Here is a 24,691-nt window from a genome sequence, read left to right on the forward strand (position 1 = left end):
CAATATACGAAGCAAATGTTGACAGAAATGAAGGGAGTAATAGACAACTCTGCAATCAAATGCCTGAATAATGCAGTATGTGGGCTAGTCCAGCCTCTTTCATGATTTCCACATCACTTTGATGTGGACATCCTGGACATCTGCAGTCTTCAGTTACTTCCTGTTTCCTGCTGGCATTTAAGTCCCTTGTACTTTATGTGAATTCTTACTTCAGTTACACTGCCCCTACAACTTGCAATGAACATTCTCATTTTGGTTGTATCACTTTCCACCCTCCTGCCTGAAATCTGATGCTTTCCTTCAAGTTCCATCCCCACTAGGAAGCCTTTTGTATGAGCTAAGATTAACAACTTGCATCCTTTACCCTCCATGTGTTGCATATACCTATACCACTTATTTAGCACATCACATTTGATACTTATTTATTTGACACATGTAGCTATATTTAATCTATTTGTTTGGTCTCTTCCATAACCAGAGCTTTATTTCCATGGGGGCTAATGCTCCTTTAAGTTTCTGGCAATGATTACTGTTATATAGATGCAGAATCTTATTTTTTTAATGAATTAACAGATGTCTCCCTAAATTAGGCCCAAATACTGATCTTAATCCTAAGGATTAGCTAATAGAAGCATCATAGGTATTAAGTTGGAAAGATATGGCCAAACTGTTTAATTTTGTGAGCTTCAGTTTCATGTGCTAATGCCATATCTATCTATCTATCTATCTATCTATCTATCTATCTATCTATCATCTATCTATCTATCTATCCATCCATCCATCCATCCATCCATCTATCTATATCTAGCTGGACCATCACAACAGTCTAAGGAGAAGCTATGCTTATCCCTGTTTTTCAGATGAGGAAACTGAGACCCAGAGACGTTAAGTAATTTGCCAAAATTATCCAACTCACACATGAAAGAGTCAAGGTTTGAACCTAGATCTCCCTGACTCCACTGCTTGTTATTTTAAACATCTACAATATTTACCTTTCAGTTCTTGAACTTAATCTTGCCTGAGATCGAAGTTCAAGCCTTTCATTATCCACATCCCCCCATATCTAATGATAGTTGTGGTAGGCAGAATAATATCCCCCCAAAGATATCTGCATCCCAATCCTGGAACCTATGAATATTTTACCTTGCATGACAAAAAGGGACTTTGCAGATGAGATTAAGTTAAGGATCTTTAGATGGAGAGACTATCTTTGCTATCCATGTGAACCCAATGTAATCATAGGGTGCTCATAAAGGAAAGAGGGAGGCAGGAGTCAAAGTCAGAGAGAGATTTGAAGATGCTCAACTGCTTTTGAAGATGGAGAAAGGGACCAAAGCCAAGGAATTCACTGACACCTTGATTTTAGCCCAGTGAGATTCACTTTGACCTCCAGAACTGTAAAATAATGGATTTGTGTTGCTTGAAGCCACTAAATTTATAGTAATTTGTTATGGCAGCAATAGGAGACTAATACAGTTGACCCTCAAATGACACAGGTTTGAACTGTGAGTCCACTTCTACATGAATTTTTTTTTTAGTAAATATATTAGAAATATTTTTGGAGATTTGTGGCAACTTGAAAAAACTCGCAGACAAACCATGTATCCTAGAAATATAAAAAAAAAAGAAAAAGCTATGTCATGAATGCATAAAATATATGTAGATACTAGTCTATTTTATCATTTACTACCATAATATGATACACACATCTATTCTAAAAAGTAAAAATTTATCAAAACGTATGAAAACAGAGTGTACATGGCATCCTTTGCAGTGGAGAGAAATAGAAACAACATAAAAATGCAGTATTAAATCATAATTGCATACAATTAACTGTATACATAAGGTACTATGGTAATAATCGCTGCATTGCCACCTACATTGCTATTGTGGTGAGCTCAAGTGTGGGAAGTATCCACTTAAAATGCCATGTGATGCTAACCGTCTGCGCATGAGCAGTTTCTCTCTCCAGTAAATTGCATATTGCAATGAAAGTTATCTCTTTCAGTTCTCACATTTTTTGTGTGTTTAGAGCAATGCTATAAACTTTGAGTAACACAGCGGGACTCATACGAAGTGCCACTACTGATGCTGGAAGTGCTCCCAAAAAGCAGAGAAAAGTCATGACATTACAAGTAAAAGCTGAATTGCTTGATGTGTGCTATAAATTGAAATCTGCACTGTGGTTGCCCACCATTTCAGACAGATGATTCAGCTTGTAAGCAGACAATGTAAACTTACAATATCAATAAGTAAAGTACAGTAGTGTAAATACATTTTCTCTTCCTTATGATTTTCTTAATATTTTCTTTTCCCTAGCTTACCTTAATTGTAAGAATATAATACATATACAGAATATGTGTTAATTGACCTTTTCTGTTATCAATAAGGCTTCTGGTCAACAATAGCCTATTAGTAGGTAAGATTTTGGAGATTCAAAAGTTACAGTGAATTTTAACTGTGCAGGTGATTGATGCCTAATTCCCATGTTGTTCAAGGGTCAACTGTACAATAGGTTTTCTGCTTTCCTTACCCTCCTGATGATTTCTGAACTAGTTCTACAGAGTTTCCTCTTTTCCTTTGCATCTCTCCCTCCCACTGCCACCATCCAGATTGTTTTCAGAGCGGCACTTCATCAGCTGCATTGTCACCCTCTGTGGGTGTGGAAGGGCTCTCACTTCCACTTAAGGCCATGCCATGCTAATTGCCTTTCTGGCTCTTTTCTCTTAAAAGGTGGTGCTTAGAAAGGAAAGGAATAGTCCATATGTGGTCTTAGTAGGACAGGGAACAGTAGGTCTTTACCTCCCTTAATCCGAATGTTAGATCTCTTCAATGCAAGCCAAGGTAATGCTTATTTTTTTTTGGCACCCACATCACATCCACTGTTCACTCAGGTTGAGTTTATTGATAACTACAACCCCAAGCTTTTCATGTCATATTAAAGCAAAAGCCATTATGAGCTGTTCTTGTATCTCGTAGAATGTCTGCCATCTTGTGTCATGTAGCTTTTGTCTCACAAAAAAAAAAAAAAAGCACAGTACGAATTAATCTCTCCAGGGAAAGATTTAAAGACTAGGATAATAAGGAGAGACAGATGGAATTCTGAGAGAAATATGGCAAATTCTAGAGCTAATCTAATTAAAGGGCCATGGGAACTTCTCCCTGGCGCATAAATAAAATATGACAATCAGTGTCAGCTAAGAAACCCTTAGCAAATACCTAATCTCATTTTTAAATTTATCATTACATAGAACTGTTATCTTTTAACAAATAATGGTATGATGCAAAATAAGGTGAGAGAAGCCAACAGACACAGGCCAGGCAGCTGCCCAGCCTCTCTGCCCACCCCTCCCTACATACGCTTCAGGTGGCATGGGCTCTCCCAGCCATTTCTATACATGACACTTCTGTGACCTCGCCAGCTTGAAGGATAAAATGAAAGGTTCTTAGTGAAGGAAAAAGGCGTTCATCTTCACCCCGTCGTAATGGGCTCTGAGGAGGACTAGCAATGTGTAGAATCTGGAGAGGAGAGGTCAGGACTGGCTGCAGAGGAGGAAGCTGCTGAGGTGATTAGGAGTTCTCAGAGAGGGCCTTGTTCTTTCCCTTTAAATTCAAAATGGCAGTGCCTCAAACCCTCTGGGCTTCCTGGAATTTGTGTTTAAATGTTTATGTATTTCCAGGCGAATATTCAAACAATGTAGCTAAGATGTGGTACCTTCAAAGCAAGTAAACCAGCTGGCTTCCCTGCTATGATCCCCTTGCACAGCCTGGCCCTTCAGACAGGAGCCTGTATTCTGAAGGAAGTCCTTACAGAGCAGCTTGGATCTACTACCCCTTAAAAGAAGGAGGAACTGGTGAAATTATTTCCATTAACTTTAAGGTACCCAAGAGGACCACAGAGGTCTTATTCTTTTCAGTTTGGATAAATCTGGGGCAGTCCAAAGGTTGCCAAGGGAGGTAGGAAGAAAAGTTTAATTTGCACACTTGAGCTTTACAGTCTGTCTGACTTCATTGGAGTTTACTTCTTTTTAAATTGCAGACTCAGGGCTTAAATACTTCCTTACCTTCAGTGACCTTTCCTGAGCCCTCCTGTTCCTGATAAGCTGCAGGGCAGTGCTTTCTTTCCTATGATGTGTTGTCATATTAACACACACACCCAGAGTGATTACTGTGTTCACTTCCCCTGGATGTGCTTCATCTTTGTTGAGTTAAAATCAAATTGATTTCTACTTCAGTAAATCCAATTCAGCCTCCTTACTGACCATGGGTTAAAGTTTTAACTTAAAATTCCCCTTCTTTTAAAAATTAGCAATTCAAATTCAAGGTGGTAAAGCAGCCCACATTCTGAGATTGTTGGTGTTGGAAAGGGCCTTAGCTATCGTCTGTCCTGAGTGATGCTTCTGTTGAATTATCTCAAGGACAGAATAGTTACTACTTTGAACAGATTAGGTGGAATGATGTAAATGAAAGTGCTTTGTAACTTGTAGGACATTAAAAAATAAATATTATTAGCATTTATAAAGATGCTTTTTCCATTGTTGCCAATGTTACTTATTTTTTTAAAACTACTTTATTGAGGTCTTATTGACATAAAAAAAGCTGTATATACTTAGCTGGGCGTGGTGGGGGGTGCCTGTAATCCAGGCTACTTGGGAGGTCAAGGCTGGAGAATTACTTGAACCTGGGAGATGGAGGTTGCAGTGAGCTGAGGTTGCACTATTGCACTTCAGCCTGGGTGACAGAGCAAGACTCTGTCTCAAAAAAAAAAAAAAAAAAAAGCTGGGCATACTTAATGCATACATCTTGATAAGTTTCAGGATAAGTACAACACACTTGTGAAAACCACCTGTGAATCCCACTTGTGAAACCAATCATTAAACATGTCCCTCAACTCCCAAAGTTTCTTCTTTATTATTACTATGATTAATTTTTTTTGGTGAAAGCATATAACATAAAATCTACCCTAAGCAAATTTTAAGTATACAATGCAGTGTTTGTTAGCTATAGGCATTATGCTGTATAGTACAGCATACTGTACTTACTAGCTTAAGCTTTATATATTATAACATGTGTTTTCCTGTTGAACTCCTGTCTTCCTTCTTGTGGGTATAAACTAGAATAACTTTATAGATCGCTTGGGAACATTTTTCACCTCAAGCGGCCATTCCTGTCCAGGTGTGGGATGTGCAACACAGTGGTCCAAGAGATGATTTTCAGAGTCACAAGGACATGGCGTGGGGTACCATTGACTCACATTCTTCTGCTAAGGCGAAAGTCTCAATTTGCTGCTAGTGCATCTTTAACCTTCTCTAACTCTCATTTCCCTTTGTTATAAAGACAGAGCTCAGCAGACTTCTGTCCCAAAATCTTTGGCCAACAGCAAACCATATTTGTATGGTTACCTTCTAATTATGGGGAGTGATTGTCATATCCCAGTGATAGTAGTGATACCAAAAAAGAATAAAAGTATCCTTTAAATCGACAAGCACCATGAAGTGGTTTGAGACTGGCTGGTGTTTGGGACATGGCTTTCCACGGAGCTTGAGAGATGGGCCATGGATCAGATTACTGCCCACTGTGACAGACAACACACAATTTGCCATTTCCCATGGCAGTCTTTGACATATCTGAAGTCAGTGCTCATGTGTCCTTTCAGCCTTCCCTTCTTTAGGTCTCACCCTTCCAGTTTCTTCACCTGTTCCTTATTTGATGTTCTCCTGCAATGGTGACTGGAGTCTATCAGTTTTTCTTTTGAGGAAGCTCCCTGTTCATCATTTTTATAGAAGGAGCCCTTGTTCTGATATCAGAGAGCAGTTCCTCAAGTTGGTTGAGAAAGGGAAGTCAGGGAGCAAAGGAGAGTTAATAGGGATGACATGGAAGAATTGCAGTGATAGGGATGCCTGGGAATTGTTAGGAGAACACTTAGGTCCTTAGATGTCTTTATGTTGGTGTACAAAATAGGGGTTATCAAAACTATAAAAACCCTGGAAGATAACTGAGGCAATACCATTCAGGACATAGACATGGGCCAAGATTTCATGATGAAGATGCCAAAGCAATTGCAACAAAAGCAAAAATTGACAAATGGGATCTAATTAAACTTAAGAGCTTTTGCACAGCAGAAAAAACTATCAACACAGTAAACAGACAACCTACAGAATGGGAGAAAATTTTTACAAACTGCATCCAACGAAGGTCTAATATCCAGCATCTATAGGGAACTTAAACAAATTTACAAGAAAAAAACCAAACAACCCCATTAAAAAGTGGGCAAAGGACATGAACAGACACTTTTCAAAAGAAGACGTACATGCAGACAACAATCATATGAAAAAAGCTCCACATCACTGATCATAAGAGAGGTGTAAATCAAAACCACAGTGAGATACCATCTAACACCAGTCAGAATGGATATTATTAAAAAGTAAAAGAATAACAGATACTGGCGAGGTTGTGGAGAAAAAAACGCTTATATGCTGTCGGTGGGAGTGTAAATTAGTTCAGCCATTGTGGAAGACACTGTGGTGATTCCTCAAAGACCTAAAGACAGAAATATCATTTGACCCAACAATTCTATTATGGGGTATATACCCAAAGGAATATAAATCTTTCTATTATAAAGACACATGCATGTGTATGTTCACTGCAGCACTAGTCACAACAGCAAAGATATGGAATCAATCTAAATGCCAATCAATGATAGACTGGATAAAGAAAATGTGGTACATATATACCATGGAATACTATGCAGCCATAAAAAAGAACGCGATAGGGACCTGGATGGAGCGGGAGGCCATTATCCTTAGCAAACTAACACAGAAACAGAAAACCAAACACCGCATATTCTCACTTATAAGTGGGAGCTAAATGGTGAGAACACATGGACATATAGAGGGGAACAATGCACACTAGGGCCTATTGAAGAATTGGAGGGTTGAAGGAGGAAGAAGACTAGGAAAAATAACTAATGGGTACTAGGCTTAATACCTGGGTGATGAAATAGTTTGCACAACACACCTCCATGACACAAGTTTACCTACGTGCCCCTGAACTTAAATAAATGTGACCCTGAACTTAAAAGTTAAAAAAACACAAAAATAAAATAGGGGTTATAAGCAAAATGTGTGCAACAGGTGGTACATGTGTAAAGACTGTCAAGATTGGGTTGGAAAGTCTGTGAGAGTGCCTTTGCAGCTTGCTTCTCTGAGCCTTAAGGTGTTCCACCTCTAAAATTGGTTGAAATGAGGTATTGTATGGAAAAGGCTTTGGTAAACCAGGAAGTGCTATACAAATGTCAAATATTAGTTTTTTCATTAGTTATATTGTTATTTTATGTCACTGTTATAACATTGACATTCTGTTCAGTGTTTATCCTGGTTTCTCTTCAGATCATATAAATCTTGTGCCTTTTACGAAAGATTCCCATGAAGAGGAACAACTCTGAGACTTAAACCAATTTTTCAGTCTTGGTGCTTTGTATAAAGGATCCAGCACTCCCCAGTAGTCCTTTCATAAAAGAGCCCTGCCATTCCCAAGTCCATTGTCGTGATTTATTGCTTGCTTGTTGGGATTTCACCATCTAGAGGTTTTTAATCAAGAAAGCCTATGGTTGTTTTAGTATCCAAATCCATGCATGTTAAATAATGACTTTTTATTGTCTTTATAATGTCTGCCAACCTGGCTGGGTATAAAATTCTTGAGTATGCCCTGCTCCCCGCCTCCATCCAAACTGTATAGGGAGTGTTACTTGCCGTTGAATATTGCCTTGGAAGCCAGCTTTAATTTTGCCCTTTGTACATGACTTGAGTTTTCTCAGAGAATCAGTCAGGATTCATTCTTTTTTCTTTGGATTTCAGTGATTTTACCAGGACATCTTGGTGTTGGTCATAATATTTCAATTTGTTTTTTAGGAGCTGTGTGATCTTTTATTTGTAGGTTTAGTTTGGTTTCCTATTTATTTTTTCTTCTCAAGGGACATCAATTGTCCATATTTTTGTTTGCCTTGTGTATATATCATCTTCCTTTTCATTATTTTTTTTTACCTTTTCCTTTGCATTTTGCTATTTTCTCAAGTTGATATTCCATGCCATTGACTCTATTTTCAGCTATAACTGTGCCTCTTGCTGCTTCTGAGATGGCTTCATATTATGAATGAACTGAGCAGAACACCCAGGCAGGCATCAGTTGGCCTATGGTAAATCTTCCTAGGTTATCATAAAAAAATTAACATTACCATAGCTCAGATTAATAGTTGGCCAATAGCCGCCTTCTTCTCCCCAGCCCAACACATGCTTGAACTCTCCATTCTCCTGAGTAAAGGACCTTGGAAAAACACTCCTTAAGAACTGGAGAAGGTTGTATTGGTTTTTGTGTCTGCCATTAATTTTATCCACATTTTACAGTATTTGGCAGGTATTCTCATGGTTTTAAGAAGCAATATAGTGTTAAGAGCATAGTTATGGAGAAAACTGCCTGGGTTTTAGTTTAAATTTTTCCAGTTGCTAGCCATGTGAGGTTGGGCAAGCTACTTAACCTCTTGATTCCTCAGTTTTCCTCATTTGTGAAGGAGGTTAGTAATAGCACTGCTATGAGATGAAATGAATTAATATTTGTAAAATGCTTATAACCCTGCTGGGTACAAAGTAGGTGTCTTGAAGTGGTCATAAGATGCATTGTCAATAAACTTTCCTCCCCAATTTCTCAATCACTTTGCTCATTTCAGTGGGTTTCATAGAGGTGTCATTAACTGTCTTTATTCCATTATATTGTGCCAGAGGTTGCCTGATTTGTTTTGCTCATAACAGGATTGTTTTAATTATTCATTTAGAATTGCATCCAGAATATATAACTGGCTGGCTAGTCTGTGCTTCTTAGATTCTGTTTTTTTTCTCTTCTTGAAACGAGAATACTTGTCAATCTTTAATCTTCAGTAAGTCCATGATTTCTCAAGGTCTATTGAGTATATTTCTGTCATCATGTCTGTCAGTTCTTTTAGAACTAGATCCTAACTGATTTGACCTCAGTTGGGGACATGAACTCATTTGAAATGGCTAGGTACTCTCTTTCTATCTTTTTACCTCTCTTGGGCTTCAGTTCCTCCTAAATTATGCTACCACTATCTTTTTCAATCTGAAGATCATTTTCTTTAATAGAGATGAAGGCTGAGAATTTGAGCTATGTCATTCTGCCGTGTCTTCTCTCTTATCTATTACCACTGTGCCCTAGATACTGGGCACTTCCCTGCCTGGTTGACTTTCTTGTCCTGCTCCGTTTGTTTGTGTGTTTGTTTGAAGCACACCTTTGTGCTGTCCTTAGTATATTTACAGGAAGTGGAGCTCATTCTGGCCTTTGGTCTTCTTGACATTTTTCTTATTGCTTTGTGACCCCCTTGGGCTTACTCCTGGTTGCTTCCCTTCTGTGGATCTTTGTACATGTCCTTTGAAAATTTCTGCCTTTCAGACAGCTTCCTTTTCAATCTCAGAAGTACTTGTAGATACTTTACCCACCTTGTCTGCCTTGGCATTATTGTACTAATTAATGTCTTGGGACACTTGGGAAAGATACCTGTTGTTCCTTAACTCCCTGACCTGGGGGTTTGGTTTGGGAGAGGTGAGAAGAGGCCCAGAAATCTGCATTTCCACAAACCTCCCAGGTGATTTTGATGCACGTGACCCCCAGATCACACTCATGCCTAACTAGTTTGGTGCAGAAGCTCCTAACCTCTTTTTTCTGGTCAAGCTGTCCATGAAGCTGAGTTGATGAGTGACCTCTGGTGAGTGCAGGGGGACTCCCTGGGGCTTACCCCAGGGTCAGGTGCAATGGTTCTTGGCTTGAAGCCAGCTCTAATTCTGTGCCTTCCTTTGCCATTCAAGAAAGATAACTGAATATCTGAACTTGAATCTGTTTTCATTATAAAGAATTAAATAACTTGCAGTTTTAGTGCTTTATTACTTCCTCCAACATATCTCCCACTCCATTACTGGTGTGCTGTCCACTGGAGGTGGGAAAATGACTCACTCAGCATTCTTTCCTTGGCTATTTCATTCTTTTCTTTTCTTTTTTTAAGAGACTGGGGTCTCTCTCTGTTGTCCAGGCTGGAGTGCAGTGGCTATTCATAGGTTTATCATAATGCACTATACCCTTGAACTCCTGGGCTCAAGGAGGCTGGGCTACTCCTCAGCCTCTTGAGTAGCTGGGACTATAGGTAGGCGCCACCACATCTGGCTTTCTTCTTGGCTATTTTTAACTCCAGTTTGACCTGGTCACTTTCTCCAGAGATTTCTTTCCTTCCACATAATCTGTAAATTCTGAATGGCTGTCAGATTAAGTCTGATGCCATTCACTAGAAAAGATCTTTCATTAGGAGGCTCTACTTGAAACCAAATGGACTACAGCACATTTTCAACTTTGGAAGATTTGAAGAACTGGGAAGCATGAAGATCTTTGTACCTAATTCAAGGCAGTGATGTTTGGACACTTCGACTGTGTCGTGTTTCTCTTAGAGCTCTTAGTAGGCTGCTTATTCTGAAAGGTTGGAATGTCTCATAGATAAACATCATTGAGTAATTATACTTTTGGAGCTCACGTTTGAGTATTGACAACTGTGAAAAGAGGAGCTATAGACTCCTTAGGAGTTTAGTCCTATGCTCTAAGACATGTGCATTTATCCCAGACTCTCGTATAAAAAGCCAGTGCCCGTTGTATGCAGAATAGGGTAGAACTGAGGCCAGACTTCCTGGGATCTAGTCCTGGAGCTAGCACTAACCAGCTGTGTTACTTATCTCCTATAAACCTCAGTGATCTTATCTTAAAAATAAGGTGATAATGATCCTTATCTCATTCAGTTTTGGCGAGGATTAAATGACATAAAATATGTTAAGAGCTTAGAATATGTCTGGCACTTAGTAAGTGCTCAGTGAATTTATGATGCGTAAATGGACATCAGATTATGTCAGATTTGTCAAGCTAGTTTTTGATTTTTTTTTCCAATCCCTCTCTGATTTTTTTCTGCGTCACATCTGTTATATGTGCCATTTTGAAGCTTTGTAATTTTGGGAGGAAGAGTAATGGGAATTGAATAATGTGGGCAGTCACTGAGCTGTTACTATATTTGATCCATAGCTATTGGGATAAGACCATGCTATCAACTGTAGAAAGTAGCATTAGTAAAACATTTCATTTCTATGGCACTTTGGAGTTTACAATGTATTTTCTAATGTCTTGTCTAATTTGAACACAAAGAAAATATGAAGTGCAGAGAAATAACTGATTTTCTTTTTGTCTCATCACCAGGCTAGGTGTGACCCGGGTGTGCAGCCTCAGCTTGGTGATCTCACACATCATCAAAGCAGTTCTCTGCAGTACATTGAAGCACTTGTTGGGTACACAGAGTACCTGTTGTTAGGTTAAGCATTGTAGGAAGTTGTAAGAAAAGCAGCTTTGTATGGCCTTCGTGGCCATGTGTATGTAGTTCTGCCTAAGAGCAAAGTTAAATAAACTTGTAGCCAATATAACAACACAGCCTGATGACAGAAAAAAATTCCCCAGATAACCTTAAAACTCACCTAGAAGGAGCGAGGATTTGTGTAGTGTTCCGGATGTCCCTTTGTTTTCACCCCATTCCTACCCCCGCCCAGACTTACCTTTGCTGTCATTGGGGCTCTTTTGGAGGCTGGGAAGGATTTTAATCCTGTCTGGTCCTTTCCCAAGAATAGCAGTATGATTGAAAATGTGCCCACAAGCATAATCTCTGAATTGGTGGATTTAAAACAAAGCTGATGAGAGACTTCCAACGCTAAGTGTGTAAAAAGAAAATATCTCTTTAAAAGATGTTATTGATAATGAAAAGCTGAGACCCTTGATACTCTGCACACAGCTGGTATGGGCTTTATACAGATTCACAGGCATCCATGTGTGTCCTGCTTATTGGTCCTTAGGCTACTCCCGCCCGCGAAGTGTAGCGCTTTCTTGGTGGATCCTGCCAGAATGACACATCTTTTTGCTTTGGGATGATTGCTGGGTCCTGGGGTCTCTCTCCCTGCCTCTTCCCCAGCCCTACCCTATTGCACATTTTAGTGTGGCTTAGCTCTGTTGCCTTTGTGGTGGTTAACACTCAACCTCAGAGACAAAGATCTAAGCAGGAAGGAGGATCTATTGTGAACCGGTTGGAAGTTGATTTTTGACCCTAAGAAAATAGTTCACCTTATCATCAGATAGAGATGCTATTTGTACATTTCTCCCTCATACATGTACATTTACTCTCAAAATTTCCTGGGCTAGTAGGTCTCTCAAGGTGGCTGAGAGACCCTAGAAGGTACCAGTGTACCACTGGGCCGCATCCTTAAAGATGCTGCTGTGAGGGACAGCCACAGAGGCCCGTGTGCGCCATTGCCCTCATCCCTTGCGGGCTTCTGGATGAGGGCTTTCTCTGTCTTTGTCTTCTCTTGTCTTCGAGGTCCTTCTTGCTCCCTTGTCTAATGTGTGACATCTTATCTTTTCCTCCATGAGCTCCATTTTTCTGTTCCAAATAGCTCTAGTCTGCTGGTATATTTTATTTGTTTCTTCTTTTCTTTTTTTTTTTTTTTGAGACTGAGTTCCCACTGTTGCCCAGGCTGGAATGCAATGATGCGATCTTGGCTCACTGCAACCTCCGCCTCCCGGGTTCAAGCGATTCTCCTGCCTCAGCCTCCTGAGTAGCTGGGATTACAGGCGTGCGCCTCCACACCCAGCTAATTTTTGTATTTTTAGTAGAGACAGGGTTTCACTATGTTGGTCAGGCCGGTCTCAAGCTCCTGACCTGATGATCCATCCGCCTTGTCCTCCCAAAGTGCTGGGATTACAGGCGTGGGCCACTGCCCCCAGCGTCTGCTGGTATATTGTACTCCTTTCTCTTTGCTTAGTTAAATTATTTCTACTTTGTTTTGATACATACCAGTGGTATATTAGTCTCAACCCTTTGGAACATTTTTAGGTCCCAATGCTATCATCCATTATGTTGAAGAGGACAGGTCAAAGGAAAGAGCCCTGTGGGACCTTTCCTGTGACCATTTAGGATTTAGACTCCTTTGGCCTGGAGCTGTTATTCCCCAGCTACGAATCCACCTACCTGTCCCACCGGTCTGTGTCTCCAGCCTCCACTTCTACACATGGAAATCAGGAGAGGCTGCTTCTTAAATCCTTTTGGTAAAATCCAGACATTTATGACTCTACCTCTCCCATAGTTTACCATGCCTGACCCACAGTAGAGTTCTTAAGAAATACTATTGTCTTTTCCCCATTTCTTATTTCCTGTTTAAATAAAATAAATTCAATATTTGTCTTTCTAGTGTGTTGACATGTCTCCTATTCTCCCAAATTCCTCAAAGACCAGTGCAGCAATTTACCAATCTCATTTTCACATTCCTTCAGTGTAATAAGTGAATTAAAGCCAATTTATTATCCAGGATTGCCTCATTTATTTCAAAATAAGCTGTGTACCTAGAAGGCTCTATTCCCTCAGCCAGAGCTAACTCCAGTTTTAAAGCTCATTCTAGAGAAAAACAGACTTTTATAGTTTGTTTTAGCTATTAAAGACCCCTTTTAAAAAAGAAATAGGCCTTTGGATGTTGCCAGGGGTTAGAAAGCTAGTCCAGAGACTGAGAAGGTAAACAAAGAAGCAGGGGAAAAACTGATTTTGAGTGCTTAGAGTGTGTGAAATGTCACTTTTCCCGTTAACCTCTCCCTTAAGGAAAAGGAGAGATTGTTAAAGTAGTGTCTGGTCAGGGCGCACACATGTAGAAGGTTTCTGTAACTCTAGGGTAAAATACAGATCTATTAAAATTTTCATGAGTTTCTTATACTTATCAGAAGTTGCCTACAGCTTAGATGATATTTTCCTGATAGTTTGTAAACTTCTACTGACTTATCTGTTTTTCTATTCGCCCATACCCATTTATTTTCTCTTTACTGCATTTTACTCTCTTAGGAAGATAAAACAGAAAAGCAAAACAAAACAAAAATCCCAAAAAACTAAGTCTGAAGCAGACTGTTGAATAATATTACTTTAACTGATGAACAGATTTTCCTCCCATAAAGAAGGAAAAAGGGAGAAAATTCGTAACTCTTCTCTCTTTTTAAAGACTGTGCTGGAAAATTCCAAAATGTTATCGGAAAAAAGGAATGACTTCGGGGGCTCAGAACAACTCGGGGAAAGACACTAAAATTTATTGAGCATTTAACGTCACCTGCCACAAATTTAAAACGTGTTTTATAAAGAACAAACATTTCATGATTTTATTGTATCCTTACGACAGCCTTTCAGGATATGGGGATTATCCCCATTTTACAGATGAGCAAACTGAGACCTGGAGAGGCTAAGTGACTTGTTAAGGATCACCCAGGTGGGAACTGACTGAATTAAAATCCAACACTTCATGCCAGGTGCGGTGGCTCACGCCTGTAATCCAAGCACTTTGGGAGGCCAAGGCGAGTGGATCGCCTGAGGTCAGGAGTTTGAGACCAGCCTGACCAACATGGTGAAACCCTGTCTCTACTAATAATACAAAAATTAGCCAGACATGGTGGCACATGCCTGTAATCCCAGCTACTTGGGAGGCTGAGACAGGAGGATCGCTTGAACCTGCGAGGTGGTGGTTGCAGTGAGCCGAGAGCGTGCCATTGCACTCCAGCCTGGAGTGCAAGACTGTGTCTCAAAGAAAAAAAAAAAAAACCAACCAAAAAACAACACATTGATTTGCTGTAAGACCCTCTCTGTGAATATTAAACTGGTAAGCCTCATACATAATGATGAGATTAGTCATCTACAGAAGTAACTCAGGGCTTGTCTGTAAACATCCTATGCTCCAAAGTGACTGCAGTGTAATCTCAGGAAGGCAAGACTGGAATGAGATCGTAAATAAAAAAATGGACATCTAATACATAGTATTGGTCTTGTCTGAAGAAAGACTGTTAACAGAGGGGGATGGTCAGTATGGAATTGTAAACAGGAGGTCAAAGAGGACGAATGTGTTATTTATACCCACCAGAACCCAGGGAAGCGTGGTGAGAAGCAGCAGGAACTCTTCTGTCTGTTCGGCAGGCGGGCAGCTCCGTGTGGCGGAGACATTTGCTTCCACTATTATGGTTGAAATCAGCGGCCATAGATCATCTATAGACTGAGAGAAGACAGTGTGGACAAGGTCCTCAGGGCACAGGCTCTCTAGGGGAGCATGAGTTCATGTTCTCCAATCTTTTCAACTACCATGCATGGAAGATATTAGAATGAACTTTCCCCAGATGAGAAAACAGGCATGGAGAAGTTACACTTGGGCAAGTCAAAGAGGGGTAGAGATAGGCTTAAGGCCAGTCTAAATTCAGAACTCTCTTGACTACGTTGCTCTCTCTCTCTCTCTCTCTCTCTCTTTTTTTTCCTTGAGACGGAGTCTTGCTCTGTTGCCCAGGCTGGAGTACAGTGGCCTGATCGGCTCACTGCAACTTCCGCTTCCCGAGTTCAAGCCATTCTCCTGCCTCAGCCTCCCAAGTAGCTGGGACTACAGGCGCCCGCCACCACGCCTGGCTAATTGTTTTTTTTTTTTTGTATTTTTAGTAGAGACAGGGTTTCACCATGTTAGCCAGGATGGTCTCGATCTCCTGACCTCGTGATCTGCCCACCTCAGCCTCCCAAAGTGCTGGGATTACAGGCATGAGCCACCGCACCCGGCCACGTTGCTCTGTCTCTTAATAGTCTTGTCATTCCTGGGATGCTGCCATTTGTTTTCTTTTCTAATGGATAGTGGATCGTGAAGATGGGTTCACATGGGTGACTTGAATTCTAGAGAGCCAGGCAATGTCACAGCTTCCTGGCCAGTTTGTGCCTGTTGGGGGATTCCCCATCTTTGATGCCTTTGACTCCCAGTCCCTGAGGGACACTCACTTTCCTGGCAAGCACTGTCTTGGACTGCATGAGTGATTTTCTGTTGGTTGGTTTCTGACCGGGCGGGCACTTAGCTCCATGCTGGTCTGTGCCTGGCTGAGATATCTAAGAGCAGCTCATTGCCATATTCTGAATCCCAGCCCTCAGGGGAGCAGCCAGCACCTCTGCTTCCTGCCTCCTCTGGCAGATGGCCCTGATCTGAGAGTTTAAGTGATAGCTATCTGAGAGGAGTGATTGGTAGAGACAGTAGCACCTTATTTTAATAATTTAAAAACCATAAAATATGCCACTTTGGATACAAAAGCTTTTAAGAGGCACTTAATAAAAATGTTTAGTTGCTTTCCACAATGAGAAAACATTGTTATAACTAAAGCACACTTCAGATATTTAAGCATTAAAGCATTCCCGGAGACTTATTCTTAACAGTAAAATGTATTGCTTTGTTCAAGATGATTCTGTAATGGAGAGGCATTACAGAGGCAAGAAGAGACGAGAATTCTTTATAATTAGTGTGCACTGTTTGAATGTAAATGAGTACTTGAAAACAGTTTGCTCTCTTAAACATCCTAAGTTTTCCCACTGTCGTCTTCCATAAGGTATTAATTGGTTTAAACAGCCTCTTTATTTGTAGGCAGCACAAAGGTTAACTTCAGTCCAGCCCCTGTCTAGTTATCAACTCCAAATGCTAATGCTGTTTGAATTCATCAGACAGAATTGAGCTTTCTGTATGTAGTCATGGCCTCTTAAAACTTACAAGGCCAGGTGCAGTGGTTCGTGCCTGTAATCCCAGCACTTTGGGAGGCCGAGGTGGGTAGATTACCTAAGGTCAGGAGTTTGAGACCAGCCTGGCCAACATGGGGAAACCCCGTCTCTACTAAAAATACAGAAGTTAGCCGGGCATGGTGGTGCATGCCTGTAATCCCAGCTACTTGGGAGGCTGAGTCAGGAGAATTGCTTGAACACGGGGGGCGGAGGCTGTAGTGAGCCGAGATCGTGCCACTGCACTCCAGCCTGGGTGACAGAGTGAGACTCTTGTCAAAAAAACAAACAAAAAACCAAAACTTGGAAACTATATATAGTGTCTCTATATGAAATGAGACTAGAGAAATTTTATAAAAGAAGGGTCCTCAAGTATAGATAAAAGACAACTGTATTTTATTATAAATGCTTTCTTATATCTCAGACCCAGGTAAGTTACAGGTCACGCTCAGCACCTGCCCCTGTGCATATAGCAGCAGGTTGTTGTAACATCAGCTTATTGAGAGTGTGGATCACTATAACACAGGAGTCGTGTTATGCTGTTCTTTTAATTCCCTCATACCAGTGCACTACATTCCAATACTAACATGTGGAAAAAAAAATACTGAATATCCCCTTGTTTTTTAGTAAGACCATAGAGCAGGACATTTGCAATTTTATAATGGTTTTATTTTTAAGGTTAGGCATTTAAAGTGGCACAAAGCTTTGATGTGGGCTTACATTCTGAGTATTATAAACATTTAGCACAAAGTAAGAACTTACTTAAAAGATGCTCCAGCTTCCAGTGTGCTGTTTCTGTGTGAAATACTGAAAATTTGGGATCATTTTAAAAATAGACACTTATCTAAGTTGGCATGCAAAATGGAGCATTTAGAAAGCCATGAAAATAAGCCCATGCATAAAATATGGCATTAAAAAGGTAACTGTGAACTTTACAGATGGACTAGCATGAAAGAAGCTGTCTTTTACTAGGGTGGATACAAGAGTTTGCAGCTCTTTGCTGCAAAAAAATAAGAGCAGAAACTTAAGTTGTTTAGTTGTTTTGAAATAACAGCTACACAGAGGGCTCCTTCTGGTTCATCCATATTTTATTAGGGCAACAGTTAAAACATTCATTAGAGACACCCATCTGTAGCTAGCAGCACTCTTGAGGGGGGCTCAGATGGTGATCAGATTTTGGAGTAGCACTTTACACTAAAAGAAAAAGACAATCGTTTAGGAGAATTAATAGCACAATGGAGAGAGGCTGCTTGATGCATTTTGAAGCATACCCTTCCACATGGTTTATGAATCTTTTGCTACTGAATTCCTCAGCCACCTGCTTCAGCTGGGAGAGAGAGATCCAGGCATAACAAGGAGAGAAAAATTGGATCAGAGAGTTGAGACTGTATTGGTCAATGGAGAACATAGATAGAGTGTCTATGTGATCCGTGCTGGGCTCTGACTTGTGTGTGTGTGTGTGTGTGTGTGTGTGTGTGTGTGTGTGTAAATCACGTTGTCCCCCTGGGGAACTTCATCAGTACAAAAAAAAGCTTGTGGTCAGAGCTGAGGCTGCCCTGGTTTACCTTGGCCTTGAACTCCACCTCCCTGGTGGTCAGGTCCAGGTGCCTTTGCCTCATCTTTATTCATGAATTGAAAATAACTCTAGTTACTGAATGGCAATCGAGGGGAAGTGACTTCTCCTCTACCCTCCTAGATTCCCTAGCTGGGTCTATGAAATTGACAACAGATAGATTAACAGGAGAATAGGCATAGACATTTATTAATTTTTTTTTTTTAGAAGGAGTTTTACTCTTGTTGCCCAGGCTGGAGTGCAATGGCACGATCTTGGCTCACTGCAACCTCCGCCTCCTGGGTTCAAGCGATTCTCCTGCCTCAGCCTCCCAAGTAGCTAGGATTCCAAGTGCCCTCTGCCACCATACCCTGCTAATTTTTTGTACTTTTAGTAAAGACAGGGTTTCACCATGTTGGCCAGGCTGGTCTCAAACTCCTGACCTCAGGTATTCCGCCTGTCTCGGCCTCTCAAAGTGCTGGGGTTACAGGCATGAGCCACTGTGCCCAGCCCATTTATTAATTTTTAATATTATGTGCATGGGGGGCATCACAGGAAAAAATAGTGAATACCCCAAAGAGCGGTGAGATTTGAGAGCTTATATACTGTTTTCATAGGGGAAGGGGAGAAGGATATAGGTTGTGATTCTTAGAAATGTGCTGTTAGAACAGCAGATGGAAGATAGGAGAGTTTGTGACAAAGTTTGTCTGGGTGTGGTGTCGACTCCTAGTTTCATCTCCTGCAATACAAATCTGTCTTCCCTGGTTGATGAAACTTCCAGGAAGGGAATTCATGACAACTGAGTTCCCTTTGGCACATCTGTTTTGAGGAGATAAAGGGAGTTTAGAGAAAACCTTTCCCTGAACTTACTGTTTTTCAAGTGCCTTCAGCTCAAAATAATCAATATTCCAAAGCAGCATAGTTTGGAGTGGCTTATTTTGGTTTCCTTCAGTGACTCTGTGCCAGGCATGGTATTGCGCGGTTAAAGTCATAATCTCATCTATCCTTCCAGCAATCCTAGGGGTGGAGTCCCATTTTACAGATGAGATAATGGAAGCAACAGAGAGGTTAGTCACCTGACCATGCTCACTCATAAGAGGCAGAGCTGAATTTCATCTTCTGCTATTAAGTCCAGGTCCATAAACTGTGTGCATATACATGTTTTTTTTTAGATAAACTTTCTATTTTGGAATAATTATAGATTTATCGCAAAGCTGCAAAGACAGCACAAAGTTCCTTTCACCCAGCTTCCTCTAACGGTAAGGGCTTATATAATCATGGTGCATGTATTAAGACTCAAAAATGAACATTGGTGCAATGAACTAAACTACAAATCTTATTCAGATTTCACCAGTATCCTTTTCCTGTTCCCCGATCCAATCCAGGATCCCACACTGTATGTCACATGCATGGTTTTTGACCCTTAAACACGAAGTGGGCTGGATGTCAAACTGCTGGGTGGCCTGTTTCTCCTCATTACTGATGAAGAAAATGAGACGCTGGTGCCATCTGTCACCTTCCTTGTGGGGCCCAGGACTCTCATTGTCTAATGGAAAGGGGAAATCCTATGTAGGGTAGAAGATTTAGAACAGAGGCATGGGGACAAATTTTAAATATAGACCATACTTTTTCTACTTGTAGTAGTTAGTAGCTAAAACCACATTCAAGAAATAGAAAAAGATTGGGGGAGAGAGAGTATTCTGCAAAGCAACAACCTCTCTAGCATCATTAAAGTTTATGATGCATTTGAATCCCAAGTGTACTAGGATGTTAAATAGGACTTTTCCTTAAAACAAAGCTTTCCAGTCCTGACTGCCCCCTAGAATCACCTGGATAGTGTCAAGAAGCACCAATACCGGAGGCCCATGCCTCATCAGTCTTGGTTGTGATCTGGACCTCAGAATTTTTAAAAGATACCGCCATGATTTTTTTGTTTTTTTTGAGACAGAGTCTTGCTCTGTTGCCCAGGCTGGAGTGCAATGGTGTGACTGTGGCTTACTGCCGCCTTGCCTTCCTGGGATCAAGCTATCCTCCTGGGCACATCTAGGATGCATGTAATTTGCCTGTATTCTGTGACCAACCCTTCTGTGAACACCCCCTCTGTGACCAACCCCTCCTGGAATCCCAGTGTGGTTTCCTTGGGTGGTTTCTGGTCACTTTTTTCGCAAGCCCTCTTCTTCTTTCAGGATTTGCCTTCTTAGGTGGCCTCATTTAACCCTCCTGGCTTTCCCACTTGCATGGCATGTGTTTCCACCTCTCTGTGGCCCAGGTCCTGCCTTGGCCCTGTCCTCTCGGTCCCCACCTGGAAGCCACCCTGGGCCTATTCCCATCCTGTCGTCTGCCTCATCCTCCACAGCTGCCACACTGTCTGTACCCAAGTCCCAGTGGTTCTGAACTTCTTCAAGCTGGCTGCACTCAACACTGCCTTTCACACTGTGCTTGCTGTTCTCTCCACCGGCAATGACCTTACCCTCCTTTTTGGCTTGGGAAGCCTCAGCCTTCCAGTTTACTTTCCTGGCCTCCTGCAGTGGAGTTGCTCACAGCCTGGTCTGCATCTGCTTGTTGACATGTCTGTCTTCCCCAGGGAGCCATGAGCTCCATTGAGGACAGGTACCATGACTTTGAAAAATTAATAATTAATTTTTAGAGACGGGGTTTTGCTAAGTTGCCCAGGCTGGAGTGCAGTGGCTATTCATAGGAGCAATCATAGCTCATTGCAGCCTTGAACTCCTGGGCTCAAGTGATCCTCCCAGCTCAGTCTTCCGAGTAGCTGGGACTACGGGGGCATATATGCACCCAACTTGAAAAAGTATTATCAAATATTTCACAGTTAAAAAAACTGTATTTATATATAATTATGTGTTTAATATATAATTACACATAGGTTTTACATGTGCTGTTTGAAAATAATACAATCAGTTCCTGTGTAACCACCACTTAAGAAATGGAACATTACCCTTGAATTACTATATAATTGCATGCATTTTTTCCTAGGTATTGTTTGAGAATAATACAGTAGGCACCTGTGTAAATACCAGCAGGCTTAAAAATGGAACATTACCCTTGAGGTCCCTTGCACATCACGTCCTGTTCCCTGTTAAGACTGGTTTATCATTCTTTTGCTTTTGTTTATACTTTTAGCACGTATCTATCTCCTGTGCTAAAAGACTGTTCCAAGCAGAACAGTCATTCCAGTTTCAGTGATTCTGGGCTGAGACTGTAGACAATTAAATAAAAAGCCAATTCAGTGTAGGATTCATGCCTTCCGACTGTGAGGCTGTTGTAAGGAAGTAGCATTTGTGGGAATGCCACCCGGGAGTCAAATCTCTAGCCTTTGGGTGATCAGGAGGCTGACAGGAAAACAGCGACAGAGCTTTGCCTCTGGTGGAACTCCTGGTGGCCTGCAGACCTGTTGGCGTCTGTACCTGCAGTCCACTCAGCTTTCCAGATGACTGAAATGCCCCAACAGGGTAGAGTGGCTCGCCTCTCCAAGAAAGAGCAGTTGTTGAATAATCATGCCTAGGAAAACAATCCGCCTGGCAAAGAGATGGATGGTATCCGTTGGTGAATGTGATGGCAGCAAGCCCAGTGCAAGATTCTGTGGCGATTCCTTGATTGACCTGCTCGGTTGGTGGATTTTGAAAGGGAGTGGGAAGGACTGCTTCACTTGCATAGAACTCTCCCTCTCTCTCACGCCATCTTCATATCGATGTCTACCTTTCTCTTTGTGTATATGTGTTTATAAATATTTCATATGTATATTTGTGTACAGACATATACACATTTGGATTTATATTTGTATACATTTTATATTAGTCAGTTTTCATCCTGCTGATGAAGATATACCCGAGACAGGGAAGAAAAAGAGGCTTAATTAGACTTACAGTTCCACATGGCTGGGGAGGCCTCAAAATCATGGCAGGAGGTGAAAGGCACTTCTTCATTTTATCTTATTGTATTTTGTTTTTTTTGAGACAGAGTCTCGCTCTGTTGCCCAGGCTGGAATGCAGTGGCGCGATCTTGGCTCACTGCAACCTCTGCCTCCTGGGTTCAAGTGATTCTTCTGCCTCAGCCTCCTGAGTAGCTGGGACTGCAGGCGCCCGCCACCATGCCCAGCTAATTTTTGTATTTTTAGTAGAGACAGAGTTTCACCATATTGGCCAGGCTGGTCTTGAACTCCTGACCTTGTGATCTGCCTGCCTCGGCCTCCCAAAGAGCTGGGATTACAGGCATAAGCCACCACACCCGGCCTGGCAAAAGGCACTTCTAACCCAAAAGTCCACAGTCCAAAGTCTCATCTGAGACAAGGCAGTTCCCTTCTGCCCATCAGCCTGTAAAATCAAAAGCAAATTAGTTACTTCCTAGATACAATGGGGGTACCAGTATTGGGTAAATACAGCTGTTCCAAATAGGAGAAATTGGCCAAAACAAAGGGGTTACAGGGCCCATGCAAGTCCAAAATCCAGTGGGGCAGTCAAATTTTAAAGCTCCAAAATGACCTCCAGATCTCACATCCAGGTCACACTGATCCAAGAGGTGGGTTCCCATGGTCTTGGGCAGCTCCACCCCTGTCGCTTTGCAGGGTACAGCCTCCCTCCCAGCTGCTTTCACAGATTGGCACTGAGTGTCTGCAGCTTTTCCAGGTGGATAGTGCAAGCTGCCGGTGGATCTACCATCCTGGGGTCTGGAGGATGGTGGCCCTCTTCTCACAGCTCCACTAGGCGGTACCCCAGTAGGGACTCTGTGTGGGGGCTCCAACCCCATATTTCCCTTCCTCTGCCCTAGCAGAGATTCTCCATGAGTGCCCGGCACCTGCAGCAAACTTCTGCCTGGGCATCCAGCCATTTCCATACATGTTCTGAAATCTAGGTGGTGGTTCCCAAACCCCAATTCTTGACTTCTGTGCACTTGCAGGCTCAACACCAAGTGGAAGCTGCCAAGGCTTGGGGCTTGTACCCTCTGAAGCCACGGCCCGAGCTCTATGTTGGCCTCTTTCAGCCATGGCTGGAGCAGCTGGGACACAGGTTACTAAGTCCCCATGCACACAGCATGGGGACCCTGGGCCCGGCCTACAAAACCTTTTTTTCCTCCTGGGCCTCCAGGCCTGTGATGGGAGGGGCTGTTGTGAAGACCTTTGACATGCCGAGGAGATGTCTTCCCCTTTGTCCTGGGGCTTAACATTTGGCTTGTTGTTACTTATGCAAATTCCTGCAGCTGGCTTGAATTTCTCCTCAGAAAATGGGTTTTTCTTTTCTGTCACATTGTTATGCTGCAAATTTTTTGAACTTTTATGTTCTGCTTCCCTTATGTATCTGACTGCCTTTAACAGCACCCATGTCACCTCTTGAATGCTTTGCTGCTTGGAAATTTCTTCCGCCAGATACCCTAAATCATCCCTCTCAAGTTCAAAGTTCCACAAATCTCTAGGTCAGGGGCAAAATGCTGCCAATCTCTTTGCTAAAACATAGCAAGAGTCACCTTTGCTCCAGTTCCCAACAAGTTCCTCATCTCCATCTGAGACCACCTCAGCCTGGACCTTATTGTTCCTATCACTATCAGGCTTTTGGTCAAAGCCATTCAACAAGTCTCTAGGGAGTTCCAAACTTTCTCACATTTTCCTGTCTTCTTCTGAGCCCTCCAAACTGTTCCAGCCTCTGCCTATTACCCAGTTCCAAAGTTGCTTCCACATTTTTGGGTATCTTTTCAGGAACGCCCCACTCTACTGGTACCAATTTACTGTATTAGTCCATTTTTATGCTGCTGATAATGACATACCTGAGACTGGGAAGAAAAAGAGGTTTAATTGGACTTACAGTTCCACATGGCTGGGGAGGCCTCAGAATCATGGCGGGAGGTGAAAGACACTTCTTACATGGTGGCGGCAAGAGAAAATGAGGAAGAAGCAAAAGCAGAAACCCTTGATAAACCCATCAGATCTCATGAGACTTATTCACTACCATGAGAACAGTATGGGGGAAACTGCCCCCATCATTCCATTGATGTCCCACTAGGTCCCCTCCCACACAACATGGGAATTATAGGAGTACAATTTAAGATGAGATTTGGGTGGGGACACAGCCAAACCGTATAAGATTTGTATTATTTTTATATCACGCATGTGTGCTCCCCCAACAGTGTTCCTTCATGCACATGGATGGTGGTGTTGAAAATGCACTTTCTGTTGGACTTCCAATTTTAGGCCAAGCTTAGGCCCAGGTTGTTGAATTAATAATGAATAAATCTAGATAAAAATAGAATGGTGGTTACCAGGGACTGGGGCAGGGGGAAATGGGGAGTTAATATTTAATGGGTACCATGTTTCAGTTTGGGAAGGTGAAAAAGTTCTTCAGGTGCATGATGGTGATGATTGTACAACAATGTGAATGTACTTAATGCCACTGAATGATACATTGAAACATGGTAAAAATGGTAATTTTATGTTACATATATGTTACCACAATTAAAGAAAA

At 41.7% G+C, this 24,691-nt stretch overlaps 1 protein-coding gene and 1 non-coding gene across 13 annotated transcripts in view; both read left to right on the plus strand.

Moving 5' to 3' along the window:
* Positions 1-24,691, plus strand: part of DISC1 (DISC1 scaffold protein) — a 415,293-nt gene that overhangs the window by 36,622 nt on the left and 353,980 nt on the right. The gene's annotated exons all lie outside the window — the stretch shown is intronic.
* On the plus strand, positions 7,370-7,485 carry LOC115932105 (U5 spliceosomal RNA). Its single transcript, XR_004068445.1, has one exon. It is a non-coding gene; the product is annotated as a U5 spliceosomal RNA (small nuclear RNA).

Source organism: Gorilla gorilla, chromosome 1, assembly GCF_029281585.2.
Source record: "Gorilla gorilla gorilla isolate KB3781 chromosome 1, NHGRI_mGorGor1-v2.1_pri, whole genome shotgun sequence".
In the NCBI taxonomy this organism is placed as follows: Eukaryota; Metazoa; Chordata; class Mammalia; order Primates; family Hominidae; genus Gorilla; species Gorilla gorilla.